Raw genomic sequence first — 20,679 nt, forward strand, 5'->3', positions numbered from 1 at the left:
TAAACAGTATCTTCTTTTAGAGCTGTATATACTCGAAACTGCTGAGCCAACCTCTCTTGCTCCTAGGAACCTCTGAATTTTTAATTATACATTAGTGACCCCATGACCTTTGTTATTTCTACTAATGAAGATTGAAACATCCCTCCCTCTCAACAATACAGGTCACACATGCAGGATTATGGACGTGCATGCACACGCCATTAGGTAAGTTTTGCATATTATTTTGCTATTAATATACTTGAGTAACTTTTTCATTTACACCTAGAGTTTGATCCTGATAAAATGATATTTTCCCCACCACATAGACATTTTTACTCAATGCAACATGCTTTCCCATAAAACAAACAAGACTCCTCATACTCTGCCAAATCACGTACTAAAAATAAGTGTTTTGATGTGTTAGAGCAGAAAATTCAACTCAACCTAGATGCTTAAAAATGTTAATAGACACACACACACACACACACACACACACACACACACACACACACCAGAGCTAAAGACAGAAGTTCCAGCAACCACCAAATATGTAGTAAGAAATGAGGCAATGCTTTCCAGAAACGACCTCTACTTGACAGGCAGTTTGGGGAAATGAGGAGATCCTGGGGTTAGTGTGGCAAAGGCAGAATGTGATTTTCAGAAGAAAAGCAAAGCAAATCTCTCGCCTACCTTCTCATCCTAAGATTTGGCAGGCTGAGGTAGGAAGTTCACCAAATTTGAGGTTAGTTGGGCTACAAAACTATGAGTTCAAAGCAAATATAGGCTACACAGGGAAGCCTTGAGCTGTTCTCAGCAACCCAAACTCTTCCCTAGACAGAAAGGGTAGGGTTGCTGGTTACTGTGGAAACAGGTCCCCTCATCACTGCGTCATGTATTGGCTGATCCAGGTACTCAGTTTACCCGATTTTACCTACATGGAAACAAATCCCAGTGTTCTGGTGGAATGTCCCATTTAAACCCACAGGATGATCTAATTAAATGCCCCTCAACTTTGCATGTCGCCTGTCAATTGGTTTCACTTTCCAGTGTGTGTGTGTGTGTGTGTGTGTGTGTGTGTGTGTGTGGCAGTTCTCTCACGCATGTTCTGTGGTTCATTGAACTTTGAGTTTCGCCTGCTGCCTATGATCACAAGAGCAGGGACTGCTCAGTTGGTCGGGTGGGTGCTTGCTTTAGATGTAGCTCACTTGGTGGGGGGTTTGCTTTGCATGCAGAAGGCTGTGGGTTTGATCGCTAGCACTACTATGCATGATATAATATACCTGTAATCCCAGCTCTCCAGTAGAGACAGGGGGATTACGGAGTTCAAGGTCAGCTTTGATTGTTTAATGGTTTCAAGCCCTACCTGGACCATGTGAGGCTCTATTTGATTAATTAATTAATCAATTAATTAATCTTTATCAAATGTGATTTAAATGTTTAAAAATTATATTATTATTATTATTATTAGGTTTAATTTGGTTTAGTATTTTATTAGTTACTTCTCCCACGCAATGGACCTTTCCAGCTGGCCCATGCACAAGCACACTCGGGCTGCACTACAGCAAACTCTCAAGTGTCTGCCGCCAGACTTGATCTCATAGGATATCTTAGCCATGGTGCCATCAGGGGCATCGTTGGGTGTGCTCAGTAGGGCTTTCTCCACTACCACCCCATGGGCTGCCTAGAGGGGCTCCTGCGAGTACTCCACATTTTGCTCCAAAACAGCCAATCACATCACAGCCTGGTCCAGAAGGTTGCCGTTCTGCCGCTGAAGTCCTGCCGCTAAGATACTGCTCCTTTCTTGCCCGGACCCCTCCAAGGGATCTCCTCCTGAGAGTCCGGCAGATGCTCATAGTAGGTCAAGACTTCTCTGGTGATGTCTGGATTAGGGCATGTCCAGTTCCGAATGTGCAGATCAGAGAGGACAACCCACCAGCCCAGCTCTTCCACCCACTGAAACACAGCCAGGTCTGTCTCTTCAGTCTTCTCTTTGGGGGAACCAGCTCATAACTGCATCTTCCAAGGCAGGCAGATGGCTAGGCTCAAAGATGGGACCAGTTAAGGGCTGTAAACAAACTTCCTGCAAAAATCCTTTGCTTGCTAAGATGTTTGCGAAGCTCCTTCTCCCAGGTGGCTCTGGGATGCAGTGCCCTGAGCAGGACATCCAGTTGTCTCAGGTTCTCCGATCAAACACCAGCCTGAGCACATCTCAAGGGAGAATAGCCTGGGCTGTCAGCTGGTTTAAGCAATGCTGCTCCACCTGCTTGAAGAACTTGCTAGGAGGTCTCCCTCTCCACTTTGGTTGTCCCAGTCCTGTGGGACTCTGTGGCATTTTTCAGAGTCCCCTGATGGCCTCCTACAGCCCCATCCAGGCAAGTGGGTAGAAGAGAGCAGCACCGGAGAACAAGGATTGGTAGCACCAGGTGTATTCATTGGTTCAGAGGAGGCAGGCAGCTGGAGGGAGGGAGGGAGTAGGTTGGTCCTCAGAAACTGTGGGGGACGTGATGGTGTAGGAGCAGTGAGCATCACAGGGTATCTGGGCTGAGAAGTTAAAATCAGGGACCTTGAGGACCAGGGCAGGATTGTGTCTCATCAGGCTCTGGCTCCCCCAAGGACTGAGGTGGAGCAGAGTCTAGTTTTCCTGGGCTGCTATCAGGTGTGAGGACTGAGCTGATCAACAGGAAGTTGTGGCTCTGAGTCTGACTCAGCCAAGACAGGAAGGCGGACTAGCTGAAGTCATGCTGGCTCTGACCCAGAAAGAAAGGGGAAACTTCCAGCTCTAGGAACCCGCTACTTGACTGAAGTCAGGGCTGGGTAGGGGTCTGAGGTTGAGACTGGGGCTGAGGTCCTGGGTGAGCTTGAGTCTGGGCTTGTTCTCAATCATGTTCCCTAATGGTGTACTGAAGTTGCTGAGGCTGTGGAGACCCAGGCTTAGGTTTTTGAGGTGGTCCTCTGGATCCGGCAGGAGAAGTAGAGGTGTTGGAGTCAGTTAATTCTCTTTACAGAGACTCGGGTAAAGCTGGGTGTTGGAAGTGACTGCTTCCATCAAGGACTCAGTTTCTTGCTTTGTTCCATTGTCAGTAACTGTGCACTCCTCTGACCCTTCAGAAAGATACCAGGGAAACACAGTAATACCCAGTAATGGTGTCTATAGCGGTTTTGAACCAATGACACTGCCCGGAGCATCTGGGATGAGTGAAGCAGTTTTTTTCTAAAGAAGAGCTGATGCAGCCGGGCGGTGGTGGCACATGCCTTTAATCCCAGCACTTGGGAGGCAGAGGCAGGCGGATTTCTGAGTTCAAGGCCAGCTTGGTCTACAAAGTGAGTTCTAGGACAGCCAGGGCTACACAGAGAAACCCTGTCTCAGAAAACAAGAAGAAGAAGAAGAAGAAGAAGAAGAAGAAGAAGAAGAAGAAGAAGAAGAAGAAGAAGAAGAAGAAGAAGAAGAAGAAGAAGAGCTGATGCTTACTGAGTTTTTCTATCTGGCACTCCCGCTCTGGAATGCTAGATGTTGTAATATCAACCTCTCCATCTCTTCGACCCCTGCAGCCATTGACAGCTGCTGTATTTACCTCCTCTTCCTCCTCTTCTCTGTCACTAGTTTCCTCTATGATCTGAGAACTGCACCTCTGTCCCAGGCTGTCTTCTGCCCCTTCCATCATAACCTCAGGCCACCCGGTTTGCTTGGCCAGAACAGTTTTCAGTCTCTGGAGTTGGCCTTCAACAATCCATTTGTTTTTCCTGTAGCTAGACATACTGTACAGAGTCGTGTCAATCTCATTGATGATAATGGCAGATCTGTTGAGCTCAGGCACAAGGAAGGCTGGAAGAGCAGCCTTCTGTTGAGATGACTGGGCCTGAAAAGGTTGGGTCCACAGACTGTCACAGAAGGATGGCTCTGCTCTCTATGCCACAAGGAAGCAGCACAGTATCTCAGACACATTGCCTCTGGTCAATGAGCTCTCTGACACCTTCTCCCCCCAAGATCTTTAGGGATTGACAGGAGGAGGGCAGACCAGGATCGTGGAGTGCAGTCTTCAGGAGCTACACCAGCAGGTCTTGCACTTTGTCCAAGCTGTCACCTTGACATAAAAGTCCCCCCTACAGGACTCTCAGACTAGGAACATCTTTGGTAAGGTCAAAGCCTAGCACTTTGCCAAAACTATGCAGGAACTCCACAAATGGTCAAGCAATCTGAGAAAGCCCTGCTGGACAGTGTCAAACCAGTGATGTGTGTGAAGTCAGGCAGGGGCTGGTGGTCAGTCAGCCAGACACATATTCCCAGTGGGCTTCTTCATCTCCTCCAAGATAACCCACTGCCTCTGCCGCTCCACCAGCCACCTCTGTGTGGCAAGGTCTTGTCTGCTCTATGGGATGGCCTGGCTCTGGGCTCTTCCTTTCCCTCTTTACCTTTTACTTCAGCTTCTGTTGTGTCCCACCAGCAGATCACAGCCTGGGTTCTAGCCTGGAAAGGCATTTTGGAAACCTGGAAGAGAAGAGGAGCTAGGCGGCGAGAGAAAGAAATGTAGCTAAGACAACATTCTGATCAAAGCTCACTTTTACTATTTCCAGACACTCAGTTATAAAGGAAGGGGGAGGGAACCCGATTTCCCGCCAAGTAACTCGGGGTCCAGTAACAGGACGAACACGTGTGTACCTCCAAGCAGCAAAGCGGCAGGGTCTAGCAGTGGGCGTGGCAGGATGAATGAGCAGGAAGCTCCACCCTTGAGCAAGCAGGTTCCATGCTGGGGAAAGGGAGACCACAAGCTTCTCCTGCTTTGTCTTCATCTTTGCTTTCTCAGCCTTGAATTCCTTCTCATTGTCCTTCAGCTTTAAGTTTTTCTTGTCTTGCTTCCTCTTGCTCCTGGCCTGTAAACCATAAGGGAGGTCATTTCTTCTCAAACTCCGAAAGCACCTCTGCTTGGGCTGCCCTTGGACAGGAGTCTGACTCTCCTCACTGTGCCTTCTGCCTCATCTTCTTTTTGCTTTTAGTCATCTTTGCTTTATTCTCTTCACTCAGTGTTTCTTGAGTTTCCAGTTTCTTTGGAAGTCTATTGTCTGTTTTATTCAACCACTCAGGCATTTTGATCTTAGGAGGCCAACCATGGCCCCGCTTCACTTTGGGAACCTCCTTGTTCTTAGCCTTCTCATTGTTTCGAGGTCAGCTTTGTTTGCTAGTAATTGCCTGAATTCTGAAAGAAATCCCCTCTGCTGATAACTGGACCCACTGCAAGCCTTCTGGTATATCTCTTTCTCAAATCTCCAACAGGCATGTGGGGACTGAAGCTGAAGTGCTCATGACAGACACTGTGTACTACATTTTGGCTCAGGTACTTGATAACTTTTGGAAATTGCTTCATTCTCTTCCCACAGGGACCACAATACCAAGTCTCCCCCTGCCACCGTGGCTGTCATTCTTTTTCTTTCTTTCTTGGTTTGCTTTCTTTCTTTCTTTTTCTTTTATCAAATATTTTCTTTATTTACATTTCAAATGTTAGCCCCTTTCCCTGTTTCTCCTCCAGAAACACCCTATCCCACCCCCCTACTCCTGCTTCCATGAGGGTGCTCCCCTACCCACCCACACACTTCTACCTCCCCACCCTGGTATTCCCCTACACTGGGGCATCAAGCCTTCCCAGGACCAAGGACCTCTCCTCTCATTGATGCCCGACAAGGCCATCCTCTGCTACAAATGCGGCTGGAGTCATGAGTCCCTCCATGTGTACTCTTTGGTTGGTGGTTTAGTACCTGGAAGCTCTGGGAGGGGTCTGGTTAATTCACAGACCACATGAAGCTCAAGAAGAAGGAAGACCAAAGTGTGGATGCTTAAGTTCTTCTTAGAGGAGGGAACAAAATGCTCATGGGAGGAAATATGGAGACAAACTGTGGAACAGAGACTGAAGGAAAGGCCATCCAGAGACTGCCCCACTTGGGGATCCATCCCATATACAGTCACCATACACAGACATTATTGTGGATGCCAAAAAGTGCTTGATTACAGGAGCCTGATATATCTGTCTCCTGAGAGACTGCCAGAAGCTGACAAATAAAGAGGTGGATGCTTGCACTCAACCATTGGACTATGCATGGTGTCTCTGATGGAGGAGTTGGAGAAAGGACTGAAGGAGCTGAATGGGTTTGCAACCCCATAGGATGGCTGTACTTCTTCATGCACACCTCTCTTTGCCATCCATACTGGAGGGGAAGACAAACTTCTTAGGTAGCAATATGTCTCTTCAGTACATCAGTACAAAGACTGCAGCTACTTCTCCAGTCATCTCTTCTCAATCAGCACAAGCTTCAGGGGCACTGCTGACATTATTACTTGTTGGGGAGACTGTCTGGAAGGCAGCTACTGGAGAAGGTTGAGGGGAACCTTGAGGAGAAATCACTGGAACTTTCATGGAGGCTCCCAAAGAGATGGCTGGGAAAGCAGGTGAGGAAGCTGGAGAGACTGCTGGAAAGACTTCAGGAGGGACAAGAAAGCATGCTACTGGAGAGACAGCTGGAGAGCTTTCTGCAGATGCTGCCAAGGAGGTTGCTGAAGAGGCTGTTGGTGAGACAGTTGGATTTAGTTGAGTACTAGGTGGCTGGTCAGGGGCTGACTCAGTTAGGGGATGTTGGAAGTTTGAAGACTGGGTCTCTATTTCTTCCTGTTCAGAGTCACTGCCACTATTCAGGCCAAAGCTGTTATCCCTTATGACAGATGGGGAGGTAGGGCTGACAAAGATGGAGGTTGATATTTGGCTGTCATCTGCCAAGAGACTAAAGGCATTAGCATTACTGAGAAAAGAACAGTGGAGTGCAGAGATCACAGGGTTATCCTCCAGAGACAGCTTGTGCCATGCACGCATCAGCTCTGTGTCATCTATACCATAAAGTCCTCCACTCACTGGCTCTGCTGCCAGAGAGTCAAAGGGCTGGAGGGAATCTTCACTGGGGATTGGAGAGTTGTCCAGGTGATCAGGAAGATGTGAAGGATCATTTAGATAACTCACTGTGTGATCAGGGACCAGAATAGAGACCTCTTAGTCTCTACAGAGGAGACAGGTACACACCTTTACTTCTGACTGCTCTTCCCCAGCTCCAGACTGCCTATCAAGCCCATGCCATTTCCTGTCAGCTCCTTTTCTGTTGCCTTATCAGGATGGATGTCACTGCCTACATCCTGGGAAGGTGCAAAGGTCTGGATACTCAACCCCAACATTGGAGAAGTCTGTGGGGAGGTGAAAAAATCTTGGGGGTCCATTGGAAATCATCTCAAAATCAGGAAAAGAATGATACAGTTCCCATGAATTGAAGTTAAGCCCCATGGGACTCTGGGTACCACTGGCCCAGAACTCTTGGCTTGAAGATTAGTGATATGACTTGGGGATGATGGTTTGTCCCCCAAGGATACCATTGAGTGGGTATTGTCCCCCAGGGAACTGAGAAAGATGGGGTGAGTCCTTGAGGATGTTGCCAGGGTTTGTGGGTGGGTACCGTGAGTAGTTCTGAAGACAGTCATAGGCTACATGGAGGTTATGAGGGGCAGGAGGAGTTGAGAGTAGAGTTCACAATCTGCGAAGTAGTAGTGTGAGATACAGTAGATAAGCCATTAACATTCTCATCCCTATCCAGGCTTTGCTCTGGCCCTTGCTGGGGGAAGCTCATGGGAGACTCTTTAGTGTGTTAGTGTAGAGGCCCTTTCCCCTAGAAAGAAGAGGATGTCAGTCCTGAGGCAGCTGGTGCAGGAGGAGAGCCAGTAAAGCGAAAATGGCCTTTTGCCTCCAGTTTGCCAGGAAGATGCTCAAATCTCTTCTGGCTGCACCTGACTCCAGTACTCAAGGCTAACGAGAGGCTGAGGTGAGCCCATCTGACTCTACTTAGACTGTATTTTAAACAAAAATAGCAGCAACTATGAAATATAACCTGGACTTTTCCATTTTACATGATGGTTTTCAGGGATAATTATCTGTACTGTGGTTTTCAATTGCCTTCTTTCTCAGCATCTATCTATCTACCTATCTATCTTTCTATCTATCTGTAGTGTGTGTATGCACGTGTGTGTGCATGTGTGTGTGTGCACGTGTGTGCGCGCGCGCGTGCGTGTGTGTGTGTGTGTGTGTGTGTGTGTGTGTGTGTATATGTGCCTGCCTTTACTTGCTGAGCCATCTTGGTGACTCCCCAGTTGCCTCCTCGATGCCAAGCCTTTATTTAAAGTTTAGATATTTCTTCTGATCATTAGACTCATATGTGTATGTACTCACTAGAAATCTCTATTTAGGTATCCTACAGGTATCTCAAAGCCATATGTGATGTCTATGAATGATAAAAATGTACTATCCTCTCTTTATAACTGGACGCATCCACTCAGTTAAGCAAGAATCTTGTGATGGACTCCAAGCGACTACCCGCTTTGCAAATCTCTAGTTAATCACGCGCTAGCACTTCTAGTCTCCTTTAAATTCCATTAGGAAAGTTCACTCCTCTCTATTCCCACTCCCATCACCCCAGTTTAGCTTTTAGCTGAGAACTGCAACCAACTGTCAAGCTCTGTGACAGTTTTAATTATTTTGAACCCAATCGTCACAGTCACTAACCTCTGATCATACCAGTCTGCGAATATGAACTTACTGGGAAATGAAATAAAATACCTTTATATTTGCAAAGCCCTGCTGATTTGTTCCCCTGGACAACTTGCTTTGTTTTAATGGAGTGTGATGGTTGGGATGCTCAAGTGTTAGAAGCTTGGTTCTTAGTATGAGCGAGAGCTGGATCTTTAAGAGGTAGGACCGCTGTGGAATGGTTTTTATGTGTGTGCATGTTGTCCTAAGGGGAACTGAAGCCATTTTCAAGGGATGTCTTCATCGGTTCTTACAGAGAGGGCTGTGCTAACTGGAGTCTGACACTGCACTATTGTCTAGATTTCTGACTGACCGTATCATCTCTGGCCACCCCACAAAGTCATATAGCAGGTATCAGTTAGCTTCTATCTGATACCTTAGCAAATACTTTAGGTAATTTAGAGATAAAATAAGGTTCTTTAGGTTAACCTGTTCCAGCCTGTTGTTGGTTGGCCTTGCTTTGGGATCTGTGGCAAGGCAGCACACAATGAAGTGAGAACATGGAGAGCAACAGAGCCCCTCATTTTGTGGTTGGCAAGCAGGAATAAGAAGAGACCAGGACCTCACAGTCCCCCTTGAGGGCACACTGCCCAACCCTAAGATGCCACCTCTACTAGGCTGCACTCTTAATTTTTTTGTTTTAAGATTTTCATTTTAATTTAATCTCTTTCATCTGCTCTTAGGACTCCTTTCCTCCTACTAGGTTGCCTCATCCAGCTTTGATATGAGAGCATGTGCCTAGTCTCATTGTATCTTGTGACTTGTTCATGGAGATCCGTGGGAGGCCCACTCTACTCTGAAGGAAACTCAAGGACGATGGGATCTTGGGTAAAGGGGGGCTGGGGAGCAGGTACTGGGAAGAGTGGACGGAGTGGAAATTGTGAGAGGGATGGGTTGAAAACAACAAAACATAAATAAATAAGAACATTTTATTTATTTATTTATTTATTTATTTGTTTGTTTGTTTGTTTGTTTTTTTGAGACAGGCTTTCTCTGTATAGCTCTGGCTGTCCTGGAACTCACTCTGTAGACCAGGCTGGCCTCGAACTCAGAAATTTGTCTGCCTCTGCCTCCTAAGTGCTGGGATTAAAGGCGTGCGCCACCACTATCTGACTTTATTTATTTATTTATTTTTATTCTATGTTTTAAATTATGTGTATGTATGTGTTTGTCTGTGCCTATATGTACAGAGTGTGAGTGCCTGGTGGAGGCCAGAAGAGAACTTGACAGAGTCAAGTTCTCAGGACAGGTTGACAGAGTCCCAGCAGCTGGAGTTACACATGATTGTGAGCTATTGATGTATATAATGGGAATCAAACTTCGCTCCTCTGCTAGAGCAGCAAGTGCTCTTAATTGCTTTCCAACCTCACTTCTTAAAAAAAAAAAAAGTGTGGGCTGGAGAAATGGCTCAGCTGTTAGCTTTTCCAGAGGTCCTGAGTTCAATTCCCAGCAACCACATGGTGGCTGATGACCATCTGTAACGGGGTCGGATGCCCTCTTCTGGTGTGTCTGAAGACAGCTACAGTGTACTAATAACATTAACTAAATAAATCTTTTTTTTTTTTTAAATGTTTATGTAGGTGTGATTGCAGTGTGTGCGCACATGTGAGAAGTACATATGTGTGCTTATGCATTCAGGCCAGAAGAGGGCGCAGACACCCAGTGCCTGCTTTACCACTTTCAACCTTATTCCTCCGAGACTGGGTCTGCTGCTGAAGCTGGAGCTCTGAGACTGGGTCTGCTGCTGAAGCTGGAGCTTGCTAGGCTGACCTGAGGCCGAACCTAGCAAACCCCAGGGGTTTTCCTGTTTCTACGCTGCTCCCACAGCCTTAGGTTGACTGGTGTCCATTGCTGTGTTCGGAAGTTCGGGTTTCCGTGTTTGCACGCAGGCAAGCTCTCTTACACACAGTCCTAACTCCCTAGCCTCAAGGCCATACATCTTGAAGAATTTTTGTTTGGTTGGTTTGTTTTTTGTCAGTTCTCTACATCACAAAGTTGGGGAATGAGCTTCTCATATAGGAACCTTTAGGGGGTCACTGAAGAAGCAAGCTTTAGCGCTCAGCACGCCGCTATCTGCTGGCAAGCTGTGGCCCAAAGGCTGAACTAATAAGCTCCTCCAATCTTGGACTTCGCAGTTTCTAAAAGTAGAAGTTTAAGAAATTACATTTCCGGGGACTGGCGAGATGGCTCAGCGGTTAAGAGCACCGACTGCTCTTCTGAAGGTCCTGAGTTCAAATCCCAGCAACCACATGGTGGCTCACAACCATCCGTAATGAGATCTGATACCCTCTTCTGGTGTGTCTGAAGACAGCTACAGTATACTTACATATAACAATAAATAAATCTTTAAAAAAGAAAAAGAAATTACATTTCCGTTTTGGGTCTGGTGAGATGGCTCGGCAGTTAAGAACATTGGCTGGATTTTTGAGGTTCAGGGTTCAATTCACAGCAACCACTTGGTGGCTCATGGCCATCTACAAAAGGGATTTGATGCCCTCTTCTGGCACGGAAGTGTACGTGCAGACAGAGCACTCATATAATTAATACTAGCAATAATAAATACATTTTAAAAAGAATTTTCTTCTTTTTACTCCTCCTCTTCTTCCTCTTTACCTCCCCTCTTCCTGGCACCCACTCTTCCTTCCCCACCTTTTGCTCCTCCTCCTCTTTCTTGCCTCTTCTTCCTATCTTCTTCCTCTCCCTCCTTCTCTTTTTCCTTGGCTACTAGGGCGATTGAATTTAGGGCCTTGAGCAAGCTGACCTATGCTGCCAATTTCCTCATCTTCTTTTTAATTTTTGAGACAAATTCTTGCTAAATTGCCCAGGTAGCCTTTGAAAGTATAATCCTCCTGACTCCTACCTGGAATCGCAGTCCTATGTTGCCTGGCTAATCTCTCTCTGTTTTTCTGTCTCTGACTCTGTCTCTCTCTGTCTGTCTGTCTCTCTCTCTGTCTCCTCTTTCCTCTCTCTTCTCTCCTTCTACCCCCTCACCTCTGCCTAAAGATTCTCTTCATAATAACAAAATCAAATTGTCCAAAGTGCAATCCTAGGAATTCATAATTTTAAAATAAAAACATTGATCAAAGTGGGCACAGCAGTGCACATCTATAATCCCAGAATTTGAGAGCTGAGGCAGGAGGATCAAGGAGTTCAGGCCTCATATAATCCAAGAACGACGATTAACTTTCTTTTGTAATTTTGTGTACTTACCAACAGTGGCTTTGTTACTTTCCTTTCTCCAAATCCTATTAGGTTGGAAAAAGTGATGCTTGAGCAGAGTCGTTAAATATTTCTTAGAAACTATGCTTGGGGGCTTGGGGAGCTGGAGAGATAGCTCAGTGGTTAAGAGCACTGACTGCTCTTCCAAAGGTCCTGAGTTCAAATCCTAGCAACCACCCGTAATGAGATCTGACACCCTCTTCTGGTGTGTCTGAAGACAGCTACAAAGTACTTAGATATAACAATAAATAAATCTTAAAATTAAAGAAACCATGCCTGGGCTTTGTTTCTGGGTAGGCCCTCTCTGCACATTCTGCTGTAAGCTCTCAATTGTGACTGGCCAGCTACTATACTAGTTCCTCTAATAGGCTAGCCTCTTCCAAGCAGGAACTTATTACACTTTCTGACTTTTAGTACCACTTGGGTCTTCCCATTTGAGCAGGATGGTTTAATTACACTTCCAGCCTTGAGACCTTTTTCCTTGGGAAAAACCCCAAGTGGAGTTAGTCATTGCTCATTTTTCTGAGTCTTCTGTGACATTATTGGACTGGAGATATGGGTCAACCAGTAAAAGATAAAGCTGTTTGCTCCTAAGTCTGTGGACTTGAATTTGATCATGGACACAAAGATGAAGGAAAGAACTACTTCCAGAAGTCATTCTCTGGCCTCTCTGCACATGTGTCATGGCATGTGTGTGTGTCTTTGAGCACACGTGTACATACACATACAATAAATAAATAACAATCTTTAAAAAGGAGTACATTTTGTTGTTGATGGGGGTTTTTTAGTTATTTTTCTTTTAGTTTGCTTGTTTTGATTATTGTTATTATTTTTTGAGAGAGAGAGAGCATGAAGTTGGGTGGGTAAGGAGGTAGGGAGGACTTAGGAGGTGGTGGGGAAAGGGAAGAATATGATCAATGTGTTTCATGAAAACAATATAGATAAAAGAATATATTAATGAAGAAATAAAAGGTGATGTTCTATTGTGAGAGTCTTCTGCCATACATCTTCTGCCTCAGTTTCCCTGTGTGCAAAGATTAGCACATGCCTAGCCTCAACCTGACTTTCAACACCAGACATTTGTCCCCTCTTGAGACAGAATGTGTCATCATCTTCGGATGCTTTCCTGATAGAGAAGTTAAACCTCTACCCTCTGCCTCACTTGCAGTTCATGCTGGGAACTCTAGTACGGGAGAAGCAAGATGGCTTTGGCAGGAGGGAGTATAAAACAGTGTCCTAGAGATTAGCCTCCAGATATCTAGCAGTCCAGCCGTTATGCATAAGTTATTTTTGAGTTGCAGACTTGATCCTAAGATTTCATACAGTGTTAGAATTACCCAGAGAGTTAATTCAATTTTGATCCCAAAATCTGTGCCTTCCAAACTTTATAGTACAACAGAATCATCAAAGGTCCTGGGTCTTGTTAAAGCTGGAGTGCTGGGTCAAACTCCAGAGGGTTTGTGTGTGTGTGTGTGTGTGTGTGTGTGTGTGTGTGTGGCTTTTTGAGACAAGGTTTCTCTGTGTAATAGAGCTCTGGTTGTCCTGGAACTCTTTTTTTTTTTTTTTTTTTTTTTTAGACAAGGCTGGCCTCCAACTCTTAGTGATCCACCTGCCTCTGCCTCCAAAGAACTGGGATTAAAGGTAAGGACTGGAGTTTCTGATTCAGTTAGGTTGGGTCTTGGTCTAAGTGTTTCTAGCTTAGAGTTCTAGCAACTTCCAGGTAATATTGAACACCACCATCTGAGTCCTCCATGCCAATTCAATGCATGCTATCTCTTCCTTTCCCTTCTCAGGTGCCTCATACATGGGGTTAAGATAGGGCGTTACTACACTATAAGAGTTAATGTTTAAGAGAGACTGATGGTGTGTCTAGACGTTGGTGTCAGCATGAACTTGACATCTGTGTCTTATCCTAGATTGTAACCATAAAACATGCTTTACGTCTTAAGAAATTCTTCCCTTCCTCGTTTTCCCTTCTTGTTCTTTTTCATCTTCTCCAGTTCCTCCTTCTCTTTTAAGTAAGACAAGGTTTTGTGGTTGGCCCGGCTAGCTGGTGTTGCAGAGATCACCCTGTGTCCAATCTCCTGCATGCTGGGCTGATGTGAGTGTGCCACAGTCGTGGGCCATCAAGCTTCTGGGTTGTTCTTCCTCAAACATGGAGCATTCTTCCTTAAGCTTCCTTGAGTTTCCAGGTCGTAGTCACATGTCCTACATGCTTGTGTTGCAGCTCCTTAGGGGCACCCATTTCTTAGTTCTTGTTAAATCTATTTGGGTTTGAGATTAGGTCAGAACTTTCAATGATTTCTGAAATGGCCCTACCTAAACAAATGTTTCCCATCTCATATTATTTCATAATTGATGATTGTAAAATCAACATATTGATCAGATTGAGCATGGTAGTACACATTTATAATTCCAGAACTTGAGAGGTGAAGTAGGAGGGCCAGGAGTTCAAGGCCAGTTTAAGCTATGTAGCAAGTTTGAAGACATCCTGGGTCAGATGGATTCTAACAACAAACAAACAAACAAACAAAGAAGCAAAAACCTCCCAAACCAAACCAAAGAAAACTAAACCAAAAAAACAGAATAAATAAATAAATAAATAAATAAATAAATAGGTAAATAGATAAATTCTGAAAAGCATTGAATGTTCTAGTCCTGCAATACCAACTATCCAGCTAAGATTTATTCCATGTGTAAAGATAAATGAGCACATCCATTTTGTTAACATGAAATTTTGTTTTCATCTGCCATAAATGGTAAAATTGCATTACTGCAAAGAATTGCTTAAAAACATCTTGTTCTGATTTATCATCAGTAAATGTTTGATTTGCATACTTCTTTTATATACCTATCTTCAGAGGGTCAGACAGATTTCTTGGGAGAATCAATATAGCAAAACAGTAAAAGGTTTTGAAGTCCTGATCTAAAACAAAATACATATAAAATAAAACAAAATAAAATAAATAAGTCAAAATGGTGACAAAAACAATGCAAATTAATCTGAAATCTGTAACTGGGAGGAACATACACAAGCACCCTGTCTCATGTGGAACACACATTGGGTAAGTTGTTTGTAGAGATTCAACTATATTTTTCCAGATGGCTACACTCACTTATCCTAAACCATTAGTTGAATAATCTATCTTTCCCACTCTGATGTGAAATGACAGTTATATTTTTAAAACTAGGCTTTCATACAAGATATTTTCCAAATAAGCTCAACCTATCCCAATGACCCTTAATAGGCAAGGCCTTTATATTACTATCTTTGAATTTTTGAATTTCTTTTTTAAAAGTTTTTTTAAACTTATTCACTTTACAGTCCACTCACTGCCCCCTCCTAATCTTCCCCTACAGTTCCAACTTTAGCCACATCTGGGTGACAGTTGGACAGTTGTCACCATGGGATATCTCTTAGCATTACCTCATCACAGACTCATCACAGAGGTAAGACTACAGAGTAAGATAATTGAGGTGTTGGCTTTAGGAGTCATGATAGGCAGCATAGTGCCTTGTGGGATTGTGGAGAATATTTTAGGAGGGCTGGGTTACTCTGGGGATTTAGCTCACCCCAGACTGACCCTACCCAGCATATTTAAAGAAATTATAAAGACTGCATTTCCAAGAAAGAAAGAGTTGTGCGGTGGGTGTAAAACTCATGCCTTAATGATAGCTGTCTACTTACTTCTGACACCATCAGAAAGAATTCATTTATTTGAGATAATCTGAATTTTTCATGTTAAAGGCAAGATGTGATGTAGTATGCTGACCAAAGACTGTGAAGAGGATACCCAGTTTTCCCATCCCGATTTGACCTCAGAATGGAGGTTCAGCTCAGCTTATTGGAACCTCAATTTTCTTAATCATTTATAGAAGGTAATTAGGGTAGTCTCTACAGGTCAGAGTGGGGACCACGGGGGCAGACGGCTTCTGGGACAGGCAGGAGCCACAGAGCCGCTGAGGCAGCACCCTTTTGGGGCCGCAGACATCCGGCACCCTCCCAGTCGGAGGACAGTGACCTGCCCTGCAGAGAGCGCCATCTTGGCTCCTGGACTCCACCGAGCTTAGTCTCTACAGGTCAGAGTTGGGACCACGGGGGCAGACGGCTTCTGGGACAGGCAGGAGCCACAGAGCCGCTGAGGCAGCACCCTTTTGGGGCCGCAGACTTCCGGCACCCTCCCAGCCGGAGGACAGAGACCTGCCCTGCAGAGAGCGCCATCTTGGCTCCGGGACTCCCCGAACTTAGTCTACAGGTTAGAGTGAGGACCACAGAGGCAGACAGCTTCTGGGACAGGCGGGAGCCACAGAGCCGCTGAGGCAGCACCCTTTTGGGGCCGCAGACATCCGGCACCCTCCCAGTCGGAGGACAGTGACCTGCCCTGCAGAGAGCGCCATCTTGGCTCCGGGACTCCGCCGAGCTTAGTCTCTACAGGTCAGAGTGGGGACCACAGGGGCAGACGGCTTCTGGGACAGGCAGGAGCCACAGAGCCGCTGAGGCAGCACCCTTTTGGGGCCGCAGACTTCCGGCACCCTCCCAGCCGGAGGACACAGACCTGCCCTGCAGAGAGCGCCATCTTGGCTCCGGGACTCCCCGAACTTAGTCTACAGGTTAGAGTGAGGACCACAGAGGCAGACAGCTTCTGGGACAGGCGGGAGCCACAGAGCCGCTGAGGCAGCACCCTTTTGGGGCCGCAGACATCCGGCACCCTCCCAGTCGGAGGACAGTGACCTGCCCTGCAGAGAGCGCCATCTTGGCTCCGGGACTCCGCCGAGCTTAGTCTCTACAGGTCAGAGTGGGGACCACGGGGGCAGACGGCTTCTGGGACAGGCAGGAGCCACAGAGCCGCTGAGGCAGCACCCTTTTGGGGCCGCAGACTTCCGGCACCCTCCCAGCCGGAGGACAGAGACCTGCCCTGCAGAGAGCGCCATCTTGGCTCCGGGACTCCCCGAACTTAGTCTACAGGTTAGAGTGAGGACCACAGAGGCAGACAGCTTCTGGGACAGGCGGGAGCCACAGAGCCACTGAGGCAGCACCCTTTTGGGGCCGCAGACATCCGGCACCCTCCCAGTCGGAGGACAGTGACCTGCCCTGCAGGGAGCGCCATCTTGGCTCCGGGACTCCGCCAAGCTTAGTCTCTACAGGTCAGAGTGGGGACCACGGGGGCAGACAGCTTCTGGGACAGGCAGGAGCCACAGAGCCGCTGAGGCAGCACCCTTTTGGGGCCGCAGACTTCCGGCACCCTCCCAGCCGGAGGACAGAGACCTGCCCTGCAGAGAGTGCCATCTTGGCTCAGGGACTCCGCCGAACTTAGTCTGCACAGGACAGAGTGAGGACCACAGAGGCAGACAGCTTCTGGGACAGGCGGGAGCCACAGAACCGCTGAGGCAGCACCCTTTTGGGGCCGCAGACATCCGACACCCTCCCAGCCGGAGAACAGGGACCTGCCCTGCAGGGAGCGCCATCTTGGCTCCGGGACTCCGCCGAACTTAGTCTGTACAGGTCTGCTGACAGAGGATACTCAGAATCCCCAGAAGAACAACCTCTGAACAGAGACAACTATAACAACTCCAGAGATTACCAGATGGCGAGAGGTAAAGGTAAGAATCTTACTAACAGAAACCAAGACCACTCACCATCATCAGGACCCAGCACTCCCACTTCACCCAGTCCAGGGCACCCCAACACACCTGAAAAACTAGACCTGGATTTAAAAGCATATCTCATGATGATGGTAGAGGACATCAAGAAGGACTTTAAAGAACTACAGGAGAACATGGCTAAAGAGTTACAAGTCCTTAAAGAAAAACAGGAAAACACAACCAAACTGGTAGAAGTCCTTAAAGAGAAACAGGAAAACACATCCAATCAGATGATGGAAATGAACAAAACCATACTAGACCTAAAAAGGGAAGTAGACACAATAAAGAAAACGCAAAATGAGGCAACACTGGAGATAGAAACCCTAGGAAAGAAATCTGGAACCATAGATGCAAGCATCAGCAACAGAATACAAGAGATGGAAGAGAGAATCTCAGGTGCAGAAGATTCCATAGAGAACATGGGCACAACAATCAAGGAAAATGGAAAATGCAAAAAGATCCTAACTCAAAACATCCAGGAAATACAGGACACAATGAGAAGACCAAACCTACGGATAATAGGAGTGGATGAGAATGAAGATTTTCAACTCAAAGGACCAGCAAACATCTTCAACAAAATTATAGAAGAAAACTTCCCAAATCTAAAGAAAGAGATGCCCTTGAACATACAAGAAGCCTACAGAACTCCAAATAGGCTGGACCAGAAAAGAAATACCTCCCGACACATAATAATCAGAACAACAAATGCACTAAATAAAGATAGAATACTAAAAGCAGCAAGAGAAAAAGGCCAAGTAACATATAAAGGCAAGCCTATCAGAATTACACCAGATTTTTCACCAGAGACTATGAAAGCCAGAAGATCCTGGACAGATGTTATACAGACACTAAAAGAACACAAATTCCAGCCCAGGCTACTATACCCAGCCAAACTCTCAATTAACATAGATGGAGAAACCAAAGTATTCCACGACAAAACCAAATTCACACATTATCTCTCCACGAATCCAGCCCTTCAAAGGATAATAACAGAAAAAAACCAATACAAGGACAGGAACCACGCCCTAGAAACAACAAGAAGGTAATCCCTCAACAAACCTAAAAGAAGACAGCCACAAGAACAGAATGCCAACTTTAACAACAAAAATAACAGGAAACAACAATTACTTTTCCTTAATATCTCTTAATATCAATGGACTCAACTCCCCGATAAAAAGACATAGACTAACAAACTGGCTACACAAACAAGACCCAACATTTTGCTGCTTACAAGAAACTCATCTCAGAGAAAAAGATAGACACTACCTCAGAATGAAAGGCTGGAAAACAATTTTCCAAGCAAATGGTCTGAAGAAACAAGCTGGAGTAGCCATTCTAATATCAGATAAGATTGACTTCCAACCCAAAGTCATCAAAAAAGACAGGGAGGGGCACTTCATACTCATTAAAGGTAAAATCCTCCAAGAGGAACTATCAATCCTGAATATCTATGCTCCAAATACAAAGGCAGCCTCATTCATTAAAGAAACTTTAGTAAATCTCAAAGCACACATTGCACCTCATACAATAATAGTGGGAGACTTCAACACACCACTTTCACCAATGGACAGATCATGGAAACAGAAACTAAACAGGGACACAGTGAAACTAACAGAAGTTATGGATCAAATGGATCTGGCAGATATCTACAGAACATTTTACCCTAAAACAAAAGGATACACCTTCTTCTCAGCACCTCATGGTACCTTCTCCAAAATTGACCACGCAATTGGGCACAAAACAGGACTCAACAGATACAAAAACATTGAAATTGTCCCATGCATCCTATCAGATCACCATGGACTAAGGCTGATCTTCAATAACAAAATAAATAATAGAAAGCCAACCTTCACGTGGAAACTGAACAACACTCTTCTCAATGATACCTTGGTCAAGGAAGGAATAAAGAAAGAAATTAAGGACTTTTTAGAGTTCAATGAAAATGAAGCCACAACATACCCAAACTTATGGGACGCAATGAAAGCATTTCTAAGAGGAAAACTCATAGCTCTGAGTGCCTCCAAAAGGAAACTAGAAAGAGCACACATTAGCAGCTTGACAACACACCTAAAAGCACTAGAACAAAAGGAAGCAAATTCACCCAAGAGGAGTAGACGGCAGGAAATAATCAAACTCAGGGGTGAAATCAACCAAGTGGAAACAAGAAAAACTATTCAAAGAATCAACCAATCAAGGAGCTGGTTCTTTGAGAAAATCAACAAGATAGATAAACCCTTAGCCAGACTCACTAGAGGGCACAGGGAAAGCATCCTAATTAACAAAATCAGAAATGAAAAAGGAGACATAACAACAGATCCTGAAGACATCCAAAACACCATCAGATCCTTCTACCAAAGGCTATACTCAACAAAACTGGAGAACCTGGATGAAATGGAGAAGTTCCTAGACAGATACCAGGTACCAAAGTTGAATCAAGATCAGGTTAATGATCTAAACAGCCCTATATCCCCCAAAGAAATAGAAGCAGTCATTAATAGTCTCCCAACCAAAAAAAGCCCAGGACCAGATGGGTTTAGTGCAGAGTTCTATCAGACCTTCAAAGAAGATCTAATCCCAGTTCTTCACAAACTATTCCACAAAATAGAAACAGAAGGTACTCTACCCAACTCATTCTATGAAGCCACAATTACTCTGATACCTAAACCACAAAAAGACCCAACAAAGATAGAAAACTTCAGACCAATATCCCTTATGAATATTGATGCAAAAATCCTCAATAAAATTCTTGCTAACCGAATCCAAGAACACATCAAAACAATCATCCATCCTGACCAAGTAGGTTTCATCCCAGGGATGCAGGGATGGTTCAATATACGGAAATCCATCAACGTAATCCAGTATATAAACAAACTCAAAGACAAAAACCACATGGTCATCTCGTTAGATGCGGAAAAAGCATTTGACAAGATCCAACACCCATTCATGATAAAAGTCTTGGAAAGATCAGGAATTCAAGGCCCATACCTAAACATGATAAAAGCAATCTACAGCAAACCAGTAGCCAACATCAAAGTAAATGGTCAGAAGCTTGAAGCAATCCCTCTAAAATCAGGGACTAGACAAGGCTGTCCACTTTCTCCATACCTATTCAACATTGTACTTGAAGTCCTAGCCAGAGCAATTCGACAACAAAAGGAGATCAAAGGGATACAAATTGGAAAAGATGAAGTCAAAATATCACTCTTTGCAGATGATATGATAGTATATATAA

The 20,679-nt window shown here is 45.2% G+C and overlaps 1 pseudogene; it reads right to left on the minus strand.

Annotated features, from left to right (window-relative positions):
• Nucleotides 1-1,474: 1,474 nt before the first annotated feature.
• On the minus strand, nucleotides 1,475-13,894 carry LOC110300222 (bromodomain adjacent to zinc finger domain protein 2A-like; annotated as a pseudogene).
• Between the last annotated feature and the right edge of the window lie 6,785 nt (nucleotides 13,895-20,679).

Source organism: Mus caroli, unplaced genomic scaffold (genome assembly GCF_978045245.1).
Source record: "Mus caroli unplaced genomic scaffold, Mus_caroli_1 scaffold_10, whole genome shotgun sequence".
Classification (NCBI taxonomy): domain Eukaryota; kingdom Metazoa; phylum Chordata; class Mammalia; order Rodentia; family Muridae; genus Mus; species Mus caroli.